General features: G+C 43.7%; 1 long non-coding RNA gene across 2 annotated transcripts in view; it reads left to right on the plus strand.

Moving 5' to 3' along the window:
- Window positions 1-15,134, plus strand: part of Gm30559 — a 37,901-nt gene that overhangs the window by 8,389 nt on the left and 14,378 nt on the right. Inside the window, exons 2-4 of one of the 2 annotated variants that reach the window (XR_383811.3) lie at window positions 10,678-11,082; window positions 11,341-11,496; window positions 12,711-13,065. This is a non-coding gene — a long non-coding RNA (predicted gene, 30559). Of the gene's footprint in view, window positions 1-9,322; window positions 11,083-11,340; window positions 11,497-12,710; window positions 13,066-15,134 lie in introns of those variants that run through there. The other variant, XR_383809.3, reaches the window with a different exon arrangement.

The raw sequence follows: 15,134 nt of genomic DNA on the forward strand, positions 1-15,134 counted from the left end.
TTTCTCCGCAAAGTTTATGCTCATGCACATAAATGTGAATACCAGCATCTCGGCCCTGTTCCTTTCAGCAACTCAGCTCTGCAAAGATGCAGCCGGCCATCCATTTCCCTCACACAGCTTGTTGTAAATCTACTTTTAAAAGACATCCCCTTACAATGCCGTCAATGGCCCTTGCATTAAAAATGAGGAAAATATGGAAACATGAATTAAAATATTCAGCAGCAAATGGCTTCTTTATTGCATAAAAGCTCTCATATGTCTCAAAGGTGGTGAGAATAGAATAATTTATCAAGAATGAGATTATTATTGCTCGGAAAAGCTCTGTTTTAATGTCAGTTTTTTTTTGGGATTAAATCAGATTGCGATGGTCTATTGAGGGTATACAGAAATGTATAAGTCAGGTATTTAAAAGCTTTAAGTGGGAGACCCAGCAGTGCTGGGAAAGACAGAGCACACTGTTTTCATCTAGGGAGCGTAAGAGCCAGTATTCAGAAAGGAGAAGTAAAGATCAGGATTTCCCTGTAACCAAGACAGGGGTTTGAGATGCAACGTCAGGGTCTCAGGCTGCTGGCTTCCGGGGCTCTGGCTGCTGGGTCGCCAGGCTCAGAGAGACATTCTGCAAAACAAATATTGTCTTGAGAAAACTCCAAGATTTCTGTCCTTTCTGGACCTGTTTTATAAGGAGATAAATAGAGCCCCCAAAGGAAAACTGAAACTCTGGCGTTAAAAAGAGAGCAAATTGTCTTCTCAGTTTAGCCAAGAGAGGTTCCAGTTACTCTGCAGTGGAGATTTATGGCCGGCTTTCAGGGGCTGGGAATGTGAGGCAATGTGTTCCTCGTGGGTATGACACTGAATATGACTTGATTTTTTTGTTTGTTGTTAACTCGAGGACATCCCACAAATCATATCACAAGAGAGCATCAGAGAAGAGAGTTGGTCATTACAGTGTCATTTATACCAGCTGCTGTAGAACAGTTTTAATAAAGGAGGGAAAACCCAAATGTGTGTAGTTACCTAAGGACTCTAAGGTCCTGGGTAAGAGAAGAGAAAAGGGAGGGGTGTTCTCTTTTCCTTTTTTGTGTGTATGCTTTCTTCTGCATGTATGTGTGTGAGCACACATTCATCTTTGCACATGTCACCACAGCCAGCCTTCATTGCTTTCCCCAGATAGGCTCCACTCTGGTTTTGTGAGCTAATGTCTCTTTGGCCGTTCTGTTAGTCTGGCTGCCCAGCCAGGCCTAGGAATCTACCAGTCTCTGCTCCCCAGTACTAGGATTGCCAACTCCCATTGCTGAACCCAGGATTTTACACAGATCCTGGGGATTGAACTCACATTTGTGTGGCAAACTCTTTACTGACTAACCCATCTCCCAGCCCTGCACTCACTGCTCTACAAACTTTCATGGAAGGATGACGAACTGGAGATCGTACATCATACTCCCAATACTTAATCAAAGCTTAAAAAACAAACAAACAACATAATCTAGCATGATGGTAACAGAAGAAAAACTTACAGTTATCTTTCCTTTTGTATTTTCATTTCTTTATCGATATCCTTTATACAAGTCCTTTTTTTTTTTTCAATTTCACTTTTCAGCCATATCCTACAACCCTGCTATAGGGTTCTGAGCTTGAAGCTGGGCACTAAAACCATTGTATCTGTCTTTTACTTGGGCAGGAAGAGGACAAGAGTTAAGCAGCAAAGGGCCCCGGGTTGCAAACAAGGAGCTGCCAGGGAGGAAGCCTGGCTTGAGGACAGGTCCCCTCAGGACTGACTTCTTGGCAGTCTATCCCGTCATCTATCCTTGGATGTCTGCACTCAAGTTCTAATAACAGTCAGCATCTATTAAGCAACTCATCTGTGCCAGGATCTCTGTATTATCTCCTTCAGTCCTTGCACAATCCAAAACCAGGCACCATCACCATCTCCATCTTACTGGGGTGGAGGAAGTTATATTCCCACATGGGTTGTAATCCCATTTCTGTGTGTCATCCAAGTAACTGATCCAAGTTCTGGCTCATGTCTAAGTTCCACCTCAGATGTCACTGACCCCTACATCAGCCCCCAAAGGCTGTAGCTTCCCATTTCCTTCTATCTCCTCTGTGTCTCCCTCTGAAGGTTATCAAGACTTCAGAGACCATCTTGCATGTCTTCTCTATTCTTTGGAAACTATTACAGAGCAAACTAGTAGTTCCTAAACCAAGGCTCATAGGACCTTACTTCTGTTTAGTCACCAATGCACCATACCACTGGGCATGTTTTCTCATCTATGAAATGAGAAAGTTGGACTAGGTAGTATCTTGAAGTATTTGGCTTCAGGCTTTGGGTAGCTTCTTAGCATCTAGGTGGGACTATGGGACACCCCTCACCTGCACTGTGCCCATCTGAGTGGCATGAAGATGGAACAGATGATGCAGTGACTGGATTTCTGAGCCCCAAACCACAATACCTACCACCATAATCCATGGGTGGTAATACGGTGTAACATTTAGCCTGCTCCGCAATTCACTGTGATTGGAAGGTATGATAAACTGCCGGGCTTGCCCAGTCTCTGGTGGAAGGTACTGTGGTCTGGTAGGATATGAATGTTTCCCCTCAAGGTTCATGAACTGGAAGCTTGGTTGTGACAATGCTTAGGTAGTAAGACATTGAAGGGATGCTTAGACGATAGGTCCCTATCCTTGGATGGGAGTAGTTTGTTCTCACAGGGCTGGGTTAACTCCCAACAAAGGAGCTTGATCTAAGAAAGCAAGCCTGCTCTTGTCTCCTGCTTCCTCCCTGACCACAGGATTTCTTCCATAGCCACTGCTCACCTGTCTCAGACATGGCCACCCACCTTCCATGTAATCGTGCTATACTCCAGAGGTCCTCCAATGCCGCTGCCTGATCTTGGACTTTCAGCCTCTATCCATAAAGAAAACGCATCTTAGATGCTTTTAAGATATTAAGCAATATTAGCCTCAACTATTTTCTTGCAGCAAAACAAAATGAATTCAGACGTAGGGCAGGGCACATCAAAACATTATTTGTATTACCCTAGCTCTTGTTTGTGACCCACGTCCTGAACTTCTTTGTACCAAGCCCAGTAAGCAAAATAAAGCTGAGAATGGTGTCTTTGTCCTATTATAAAAACATTCGAGGATACCTTATTTGCATATTATAAACGTTTGCATAAGGCCTTTTGTTAAGTGGTATGAGTCCCCTTTGAAACAAGACATTCTATCAGTTCATAGTGCATTCCCAGGCAGAGCAAAGGTAGGCCACACACAAGAAGTATGCTTTGAAATCCTTTCCACATTAGGAAAGAGAAAACACAATTAAGCAAATTTGCTATGGTGAGAAGCTTTGCTTTCCTGGCCTGTAATGGAGACAGAGCTTTGAGCAAGAGAAGTGCCAAGTTGTATGTGATTCCTAAACCCTTCTAAGTGTTTAATAATTAATGCTTATTTTTCCTTCTATTCTTTTCCACTCCCTCATCTCCTTTATATGGATCTTTGACACCCACTAGGGAATTAGATGGTCTTCAGCTGTTTACATAATCAGAGATTTAAGGCTAGCTTAAGGAGAAAGTTAGGTCAAAAACTAAATAATGATAAGAAAAGCAGAAAAGTTGCTTGCCTGGGGCGGGGAGTAGCACACTAAGCTTTGGTCTTAACAGCCTCAAGAGCATCTGTTTAAAGTTTTTTTGGTAGACTCATGCAAGTGGGGGTGGTTGGTGAATATTTATATAGCTGGATAAAATGAAAGCAAGTTGAAAATGATACCATCCTTCTCTCTAGAAGGAATCCATTGTGCACAACCCTCTACCCCAAACATTCACTTGGGTTTCTGTCCTTCTGGGCTCATCTTCTCTGCTTTGTGTTATCTGATGTGGCAGAACTGACCCCAGCACAGCCTGAGATTCCCTGGGGAGACAATGTTGCATCTTTGTATGGGTTAGATCTCGTATCTGGAAGAGACATGCTTCTCGACCCTCTGCCTCTCCTACCCCTCTACTGTTCCCCTGACAGACTGAAGCAAAATTGGCCACGAATTCCATAAACCATTGTTCCACAAGGACTGGAAAGATGAGAGCCACACTGTGAGCTGTCACAGTCTTCCCAGGTCGTGAAATAGCACAAGAGGGGTGTACAGCCAAGATAGCAAAAACATGTAACAAGATAGATTTGGGGCACTTCCAGGATGAGGGGCAAGCAGCAAAAGCTAGCCCAATGGCAGTTACTGCAGAGATTTGCCTGAGTTGTTGGGTCCTGGCAACAGAGTAGTCAGAGAACCAATGGAAATGCAGCTTCCTTGGCCACATCTCCAGAAATTCTGAATTGGTCCAGATAATTTAGTACAGAACTAGGTCCAGAAAGAAGAATGGACTGGTTTCCAGGAAAGGTGAGTTCAGGAGGAGTCATCAAGGAAAAAGATAAGGCATAGAAGTCAAATTTAGATTTCAGCCTTGGCAGCATTCCTACTTAACCTTTGTGAGGATTCTTTCTTCAAATTACAAAGTTAATAGAGGCACTACACAATGGATTCTTGTTTAGGACAAGGCTTAGCAACTTATAATAGTCCTGTAAGGAGGTGGTGTAGTCCTCATTTGACATATGAGGAAACAGAGGCATGGCCGGAGCATCTAGATTATCTAAAAGGCAACCTTGCTCATCCATGCTGGAGCTGGGATTTGAACACAGAAATCTGAATTTGTAGAGTTAAGGAAATTTGGCAAGGAAGCACACAGGAAATATTGAATTTTTGCTTAATACAAAGGGCCTCAGGGTCTGTGTTCTTTTTTCAGAGTCTTGTTGAGACATGACCAGCTGCTGGCCTGTGAGGTCAACTGCCTGCTCTGGTAGAATTCCACTGGAATTGCTGGACGACCAGAGTAGAAGAGAAAACCAAGAATACTTGATCTGAACACACCATTCCTTGCCTCAGTTTCATACACACACACACACACACACACACACACACAGACGCATATGTATATACATATATGTAAATGTATATATATACACATATACATATATGTAAATGTATATATATACACATATACATATACGTATACACATACACATACACATACACATACACATACACATACACATACACATACACATACACATACACATACACATACATATACATATACATATGACTGTTTTCAAGACCTGTGGCTTAAGTCACGATACAGAACAGCTGAGTCTGTCTTCTCTACACACTACTCTTTCTTTTATTGGCTCCCAATAATGTCAGGAAAAACAAAAATGTATGCTAATTGATTTTCAAACAGTGGCTTAGTTTTTTGTCTCTAATAGATCTTTCTTCTCTTATGGCTGGACAAGTTGAGATGGTTCGTGAAAGTGCCAAGACTGCTCCTTAGAAACAAAATAAGACTTCTTCCAAGGGGCCACCAATCCTGATAACATGTAAGCTGTTGTATAACATTCTAGAATAGTCCATTTAGTTCAGAAAGGGAGGTGCTTCCTTCAGCAAATATTTGCAGTCAACATTTGAGATGTCAAAGGAACATCTACACACAGATACCTGGCCCTTGCTGTAGTAAATCTATACAGCCCCAAAGCTGATTGCCTCTGGCTTACTTGTTTCCTAACATCTTTAATTCACACATGCTGGATGGTTTGTACCAGCTAATGGATGTTTTTATCAATCTCTGCTTGCACCATATAATGCTTAATGGAGAACATGTTTTGAAGGGAAGCTATTCAGACCCATGGGTAGGTGCTCAACGACAGTCCTCCCCACCTCCCCACCTCCCCACCTCCCCACCTCCCCACCTCCCCACCTCCCGGGTTTATACTAATCATCAAAGCAAACCAGACAGACACTTACTCTAAATTACTGCAGAGTGATTTAAAATTTTCAAGGTCTCCCTGAGAGAATACATTTGCCTAGGGAGAGAATTTGCAATCAATCAATCAATAACCAATCAATCAATATTTTATAACAAGTCAGCACCATCCACTCACACAAAAGACCTATTCATTTTCTTCTGGGGAAAAACAAAAAAGGCAATACTCCCTCTGGAAAGTAGACCTTGGAAGAAAAAGAAAATAAAAGAGCAATCTTTCCACTTTGCTCTAGCAATATGTGGAGCTCACATTTGTCATCTTCAGCCTCTAATTCAGCAGTCAGTTTAGAGGAGAGGGGTGTAAATCATGGCCATGGATTTAATTCAACCCCTTGCCAATCTATTCTATTGCTCTCAGTCAAGTTAGAAATGCAGTTAAATCAAAGGAAATATTTTGGGCTGGGGAATTTGGTAGGTACTGAGACCCAGCTGGAAGAAATAGGGTTGTATTTCTGCTCTACTGAATCCCAGACAGAAATGGACACCCTTCAGCCAGAGGGAGTCCTGAGGTGGCCTCCTAACAGGCCATAAATGCCAAAAGGGCTATAAGGAAGCAAGACAAGAAAGACTTGTATGGCCGGGCAGTGGTGGCGCACACCATTAGTCCCAGCACTTGGGAGGCAGAGGCAGGCGGATTTCTGAGTTCGAGGCCAGCCTGGTCTACAGAGTGAGTTCCAGGACAGCCAGGGCTATACAGAGAAAGAGAAACCCTGTCTTGAAAAACAAAACAAAACAAAAAGACATGTATGTATGTATTTTGGTTCTGTTGGTTAGCCAGAAGAAACTAAAGTAAGGAGCAGGGAGAATTAAGTCTAGGCAGAATGTCTGCGTGCAATTTCCATGTACAATGATGTCATTTGCTGTGTATCATTTGCAATGAAGAACTTGAGAGTTTATCACGAATAATTCAACTCACTGTTTTGCCTCCATAAAGCAACCTGGCTAGCACCTGCATCTTACAGATAAAGACACCAAAGCCCAGACACACAACTGGCCCAAAGTCTTATGATCTCTTCATAGATAAGATGGAATCTTTTCATAATACCCATACTCTCTATAGATATCTTCTAGTCACAGAGCATCCGTCATTGAAAAACCTAATTTAAGTTCTATGTTCCTATATTCAATCATTTGTTGTTGCTTCAGCTTCATGTTGAGAATAAAGGTATCTCTGGAGATGTTCCGTTGGAGTTATAAAATAAAACCTTGCTTTCTTCAACTTGGAAAGCTGAGAGTGGACCAGCAGTGGTTTAATACCAACATACATACTGTGATTCTGACCCGCAGTGGTTTAATACCTATATACTGGGATTCGGAAATCTGGTACTACATGAGTTCACGCTGCATTTTTTTTCCTCAAGTCCTCCAAAAATATCACTGACTAGGATGAATGGCACTCATGCCAAATTCATTAGAGTTTGAAAACAGAGCTCTATTTTAGCTCTTTGAAAGCCAAGAGAGAACTTTGATATTTTTTCGCAAGTGTGAAAAAACTTTCAGCTGTGGCAAATTAACTCAAAACATCAAAGTGTGGTGTCGCCAAGTTAGAAGAGTTTTGGCGAGGCTTCGTCTTCTAAAGAAACCCTCTTCTCCAAGATGTTGCCATTGGAGAGGTTGGGAGGCTGAAGAGAGGTCTAGTGGAGTGGCATTCTCTGAGTGGGCTGAGAGCCAAACTATTGTTCTTGCTGTGTGTCAATAAAGAAAGGAGAAGTGTTTACTGAGTATCCCTGGAATCTGCCAATTAGCCTGGAATTTGAGGGATTTTCCTGCTGAACCTTGTGGCAGCCATCTAAGAGCTGAAGGGACAGGTGAAAACTTTTAACCCTTCAATGGAAGGTAGGCTGGCCCAGAGCACCAGCTTGGACTGATATCCTACCTCATTCTGATCCATCCCTGATGTGTCCTATGGAGTGGTCACTTCCCCAAAGCTTAGTTCTGACATCTGAGGTGACATCAGAGGGACACTGGCCCCTCCACATAGAACTGCTTGGGAGCAACATTCTTAGAGAGCAGGCCACCAGTCTCAACATTGATGATAACCTCTTAATATTTCTGTGAGTGATAAGGGAAATCTATGTTCCAATAGCCTGAGATGATCCTTAGGCAGATAGTAGCTTGACAACCCCTGCTACCTAATACTAGTTTGAAGATAAAATACATATGCCCACAGAGAACAGCTGATCACAACAGAATCCTACATCTTCTGGAGCCATCCAAAGAAAAGGAGTGGTCTGATAACTGGCTCCCATGGAGTTACTGGAGAGAGAGGAAGAGAAGAGGTTAGGACCTGACACGTGCTAGAACCTAGGAGACCACATGTGTCATAGAGATACAGGAAAGGTGGACAGGGAACTGAGAGAATGGTACTGGTTGGGTGATAGTGGAGAAAGTCACAGATACAGCAGGTCCCAAACTTAAACTTGGGTGGGGAGAAGATGTAGACGGTTAGCGTTCTGTATAGGAGATACTCAGCCATTTATAGTTGGTGCCTTACAGGCTCTGGCTGATGTATTGATGTGACATTTCATTAAGTGGTTGCCTTCATGGATCTCAGTAGAGAAGGAGACACAGCAACTATTTGGAAGCAAATCGTTTTTTTTTTCTCTCTCTCTCTTGATAAGAAGTAAATTAATAGAGAGCCCGTGAAAAGAACTGAAAAGGAAAAGCATTCAGGGCTTCAAGTTCTGAAGTAAATGAGAGGGATAGAAACATATTGGAGAAGTGAGTGTCACGAGTCTGGGGTCATTCAGAGATTTATTAGTCTGACCATGAATAGATTTTTAACAAATAAGAGGCTTTATTAAACACTGGCCAATACCATGGATGCTGGCCAGGTCCATACCTGAAACTCATGCTCTAGGTATAATTCCTAATAACCTTAATCATGAGCTTATAAAGGCAAAGTCCACTAGGCTATGTACTTCCTGCCTTCATCCAATCAGGGACAAACATACATCCTGATGTACTTCCTCAGTACATGTGATCAAGCACATATCCTGTGCACTTGGGGCAACCAAGCTTACTCACAGAAGTGAAAACACATGGCTTGTTATCTTACATGAACAATGGTTCCCAGCATGCCAGGAAGTTATCTGTCCTTGGGCAAGTGGAGTTTACAGGTTAGAGGTGTTTTTGTTTTATAGATTTCTTAAGTCTAGTAATTTAAACTTAAAACATAACTGTGATGGTTTGTATATGCATGGGCCAGAGAATGGCACTGTTTGGAAGTATAGCCTTTCGGAGTAGGTGTGTCACGGTGGGTGTGGGCTTTAAGACCCTCATCCTAGCTGCCTGGAAGCAAGTATTCTGCTCGAAGACTTCATATGAAGATGCAGAACTCTCAGCTCCTCCTGCACCATGCTTGCCTGGGTGCTGCCCTGTACCTGCCTTGATGATAATGGACTGAACCTCTGAACCTGTTAGCCAGCCCCAACTAAATGTTGTCCTTAGAAGACTTGCCTTGGTCATGGTGTCTGTTCACAGCAGTAAAACCCTAACTAAAACAGTAACATTAGCCATCACAGTGAGAAAACAAGAAAGGTGAGGGACGCTGAGCTAAAATTTGAAGGTTAGGAGAAAGGCACAAAGAAGTCGCCAGGAAGGAGAATGTTCTGGAAGAGGGTTTCACAAGAACCAGGCAATGAAGCAAGAGTTCTGGAAGCCTGCCATTCTTTTCTAAGCCTAGATCTGGGTTAGAATTCTGAGTTTCCATCAATCTTGCCCAGAGAATTTCATATCCCAAGAACTGTAGCCACTATGTTTGGGGCCTGGTACCCTGACCAATGCTAACTAGTGTGGAGAGAGAATATGTAGCTACCTTTTAGCATCCAGCATCAGTAGGCAGAGAGCGTTGGAGAGGCTGGGTCTGACACAGCAGCTTGATGTTGGCTTGCAAACTTCCCTTCATGACTTCCAATTACCACTTTTCTTATCTCTGGCTCTTAGCTAACAGAAGGAAGCCAACAGGAGGTCAAGCCATTGTTTGACCTGGTTCTGCAGAAGGGAAGAGGGAGGTAATGGAATCTCAGCTGGCTCTGGCTTATAGGAAGTGCCTTCTACTCCCTGGGTTCATAGCCTGACTGTAAACGCCCTGAAGGCTGTGATTATCAGGCTGGCCATAAATGGGACACCCTGTGGCTTTGTTAGGGACTGTGGGGAGTTTGGGTACAACTTTTTTTTTCTTTAAAGCCACCTATAAAAATATTTGGGGGATTCTGTGGTGCTGGCTCAGCATTCCTCATCTCAAGGCTACATTTTCCTTTCCCTGAACATATGTGTGGTGGCATTTCTACCTCATTGGCCACAGACAGTGTCTTGGTAGCACAGACTGGTGGGCTCATGTTCAGCAGGACACAAGCCGGATGGTGTCCATCTCTGAACAAGTGGCCTCTTTCTCACACAGGCTGAGTTCCCCACTTGCAGGGGAGCTGGGGCTGGGGAATGTTGGTTCCTGGAAGCTCACAGGGAGTCCTCTAAGGCGGTGGGATCTGTTTATTTAACTTCATTTTTAAAATATTTTCATAGAAATGAGGATACTGCTCATATTCAGAGGCTCACTAGTTTCTCCCAGGTCAATAGAGGTCAGTAGGACAGCAGTGGGTAGGAACAGACCATTGGCTCTGCCCCCTTAGACTAGGACTTGAGAGTCAACTTACATTGCAGGTAGACGCAATCTGGACAGCAGCTACCCTCAGGCTTGGGATGGAATCAGAAATATTTCTTAATGGGAATAAGAAAAGGAAACATTTCACATCTGCTATTTAGATTGAGCATGGTTGTGGCTCTGGTTGGCTCTAATTTGAATGTTGTCACAAAGCTCACAGGTCAGCTTAAGGAATTGGGCCTTCAGCAAGCAGAGCCAGTACTTTCTCCCAGGACATCACTAGAACCTGGCCTATGGTTGGGAGCAATTCATCACACGATTCCATATGATGTGCACATGGACTCCAGAGCTCCTGGTCTGACAGCTTTCAGGAACATATGACTACTGCTAACCTAACTGGGTCATCGTGTTGTCCATGAGACAGGCCCACCTGTCACGATGCCTCCTAATCGTTGTTTTGACTTTTTGTCTAAGATCAATGCACAAATGTGTAATAGTGGACTGTATTGGGCAAGGTGCTGCCTGCTGATGTAATCCTACAGTTTGCATTTTCGCTGTCTGCTTATCAAGGTGCCTCACCATCTGTGGTTGCCTTTGACTTTTGAACCTGCTGAACAGGTAGGTGGCAACAGCTTTGCTGTAAAATGAGCTACAGGCGACAGGCGATGGGAATCTGATGTCACAGAAGTAGTAAAAGTAAAAGGAGAGCTGTGTGTGTGTAGGGGATAGAGTAGGGGAGACAGGGAAAGGGGAGGGGAAAAGGGAGATGGGAGGGGAAAGGGGAAGGAGGAAGGAGGATGGAGAGGGAGGTCTATAGGAAAGATTAATCCGCTGTCTCTCATCCACTTCAAATCCCCGGTTTGCTGAACTGCCAAGAGAGCCATTGTACTTGTGATCAGCTCTGAGGAATGAAGAGCATAAGGCTGAGAAGATGTGTATACAGACCACGAGTCAGAGCTACGACTGCAAGTCCAACAACGCTATTTCCCTCAACCCTGCTGTCTGCCTGGAGATGACCAGCAACAGTTAAATGTGAGATTCTGACTCAGACCCCGGCTATGTAATTCAGGCTACTTACTTCTGTGTGCTGCTTTCCCAACTGTAAAATAGGCCTAATAAAAATTCTTGACACAGATGGTCATGGACGTTTAGTGACTTGATACTTGTGTAGTCCAGCATGTGACATATTATATAAGTTCTGTCTAAATAAGTACAACTCTTGGCACCCAAGCTGGGGATGGATATGGTGAGGCCATTAGCAGCCCTGTCAGGCACAGGCTTAGAGGGCAACAATCAAATAGAAGCAGGCAGAGATGCCAGCCTCATCCTGACTATGCCGGGCTGTGCTGAAGTCAGTGTGTTGTGCTGTCACAATTGTTTTGCGCATGTTGAGAACCAGAGAAAGTATCTCAAATCGTTTGTTGTACTGGGAAATCAAGTGAGGAAGGAAGGAGGGCCAGGCCAGGGGACACATGGATGGTTTAGCCCAAGATGCATGCATGGCTTATAGATCTCATAGTACCTCTGATGTGAAAGATGTTACTAACCAACTTATCCACTCTGTCTCTCTTCCTCCGAGGAAGAAACAAGTCTTTAGAGTGAGAATGTACTAGTTAATAAACTCACATTACGAGCCTTCTGGATTGCCATAGCCTGTCATCCACAGCCCTGACTTTTAGAGACAGTGTTTTCTCCTAACTTTAGGCTGATTCAGAGCCAGATCTAAAGATGTGAGTGGGTTCTGGCTTCCCAAGGAAGTTATGTCTCTTTTTGTCTGGAGCACTGATGGCCTCTCTTGAAAAGCAAAGGGTTCTGGGTTCCTCACACTCCCTACAGTACAGTTCCTCCTGGGTACTAGGGAGGTCTGTCTGTCTTGTAGATCTTAATAAACCAGCATTAATTTCAAAACGTCCTGGGAATCATGAGAGTTCAGACAGACCATAAACTTCACAACACCTGGTCTGTAGTTCCACAGGCTCAAGGCAGAGAAAGATAAACAATAAACTATGCTATTTAATTCTTTAGCAGGACAGTGCCTACCACACACCTCTCCCACCCACTGTACACACACATACTTGCCCATTACATACTCATACTTATCTCTAAGAACTTACAGACTTATTCAAATACCAGGGGGAATACTGTGTTTCATAATCTTATTAAGAGCCCAGAGTGTTGATAAGAGTGACAATTGTTTTTGAGATGTTCATTATGAGTGACATGTTCCCATTATTACTTTCTCACAGAAAATTGAGTCTCAGAGATTATAAAGGACATCCCCAGGATAATACAATCAGCAGCAGGCAGAGTTTGGACATACAGGTACCATGGAAATATTTCTTCTCAACTGAAGCATTTTCACTGTAAAACTGTGAAGCAAAGGATCAAACTCAGGAAGTGAATGAAACCCACAAGTTCCAGGAAGTTCCTGAAATTGCAACATCCCCAAGGTCCTTCCCTTAGCTAATACGTTTAGTAATAATTCCTGGGAGGAAAGAGCTCCCCACCAGCTGAGCTTCATAAAGTCAAGCAGGGAACTCGAGGGATGCAAGCTTCATGGGATGCTGGTAACGCAGCTGCCTCTGATTCATGCTTACTCTTGTAAGTACTGGGATAAACTTACTGGTTCAGGGTCTTAGGCTTGGGTGGAATCTCCGGCTTCTTATCAGTGGCTTATCTGGAGTAAACAAATATTTGTTCACATTGTCCCCATGAAAAGTCACATACACCAGTGGAAGAAAGCAAGAACTCTGTCCTTTCATGTTGCACTTGGCCACAGACAGCATGATGGTCCACCAGTGATATCAGATCCATAGTGGCAGCACAGAGACCTTGGGAAATTACACTAGGGTCACTTGAGAGGAAAAAGGCAGAGGCTACAGAGAGAAAGGCGGGCCCACCAGAAGCTAAATAAGGAAGCCCAAGGCAAACCTGAATGAACATCAATGTAGGGAAGGGACTCTGATAGGAGAGGAAAGAGCCAGTTACCCCCTCCAAGTGGGGGAGGGGCCTGGGCAGCCTGCCCTCTGCATTCCAAACCACCTTTGAAATAGCTCTGGAACCAGCCTTTATCTTTATAAGTTATAGGTGGCTGCAGCCAACTGTTTGCACAGTGTGTAGACTGAACAGTTTATTGCTTTATGGACGCAATAAAACTAATGTGATTAAAGACAGTAGTGACACTTGTGTGGGCTCCAGGCCTTTCTTGGAGCCAGGAATTTTAATCAGAGAGCAGGAATCTTTTTTTTTCCCCTCTCTCTCTCTCTACACTTCGGCTGGGAAGAGGAAGCAGGAATGGATAAAGAATGTTTAGAGTCAAGATCTAAGGAAGAGACAAGGAAGGTTTTGGGAGAGTGGGAAGACAACATGGAGAGGTGTTAAGAGCCCAGTATTAGAAAGCTGATGCTACAAAGCAGGTCTGCCCTCATCACATGTGGGACCGGAAACCGAGAAGAGGATGAGTTTGAAGCTATTCTGAGTACCTTAAGACAGGTGATGCTTCCAAAAGGATTAGGGGAGGGTATAACTGGTGGGGCTTTTCTATGTCCACCCCAGTTCCCAAATAATGACACAGAGGTGTATTTATTAATAAATGAATGCCTATGTCTTAAGTTAGGCTTGTTCCAAACAAGCTCTTAACACAATTACCCTCTTTTACTAATCTAAGTTCTGTCGCATGGTTGGTTGACTCTCCCCACTTTCATACTTCTGGCTTCAGTTTCTCAGCGGTGAATCTTCCCACACCTAACTCCCAGAGTTCCTCTCTCAGCCGGATATCCCACCTTCTATTCTGCCTTTTGCTAATAGGTCATAGGCTTTTTATTAAACCAATCAAAGGGTGCCTTAGGCAGGCGCAGCAGAAAGGCAGAGACACATCTTTACCCGGAGCATATAAACATTATCTCTACAGAAAGGGTGCTACCTTACCAGTAGAGGAGCATTCTCATGGGAGGATTATGAAGCACCAGGTGCCCCAGGCAAGACTGAGAGTGTGGGAAATCACCCTCACAATAAGAGGGAAGGGCCAATTCCAGCAGCTATGGACAAGAGGAGAAGAGGCACTTTTACTGTGAAGATTGAAAATCACAGCTGCCAACACTCACAGCCAAGAGCTGAACTGGATGCTGTAGGCTGTGGAGGAGGAGGGGACAGAAAATAAGGCTACAAAGGCAGATTGGATACAAAGACAGAGCTGATAAAAGCCTTCAGTACGGATTTCAGTGGGCAAGCAGAAGCATCAGTTCCCACATTATTCGGTGCACGGTTGTGGGAGTATAAAATGTAGTCACTTTAATGTCATTTTTGACTTTGATGAGATTTGACCCTAGGGGAATATGGGGAAATCCAAGGAAGGTTTCAAGAGATAAGGTGAACTTTCGAGGGATCGAGAAGGGCTAGAATCTTCCAGTGAAAGAAAGGAATTCCAAGATTGTTCCCAGACCATCTGAAACACCCTTATCTCGCTGAGGAGACTGGGGAAAGAAGGAAGAAGGAGTTGGCTTGCCTTTGCTAGGAAAAATTGAAGAGCCTTTGCCTGAAGAACAGTGTCACGCTGAAGAGACTGAAGAACAGATTGGTGTTTACCAGCCTCAGCCAGAAAAACTGTATACCTATAGTCTCTGAAGAAAAAAACAAACAACAACAACAAAAACAAGCCAAAGTCACAAGGA

Source organism: Mus musculus, chromosome 15 (genome assembly GCF_000001635.26).
Source record: "Mus musculus strain C57BL/6J chromosome 15, GRCm38.p6 C57BL/6J".
In the NCBI taxonomy this organism is placed as follows: domain Eukaryota; kingdom Metazoa; phylum Chordata; class Mammalia; order Rodentia; family Muridae; genus Mus; species Mus musculus.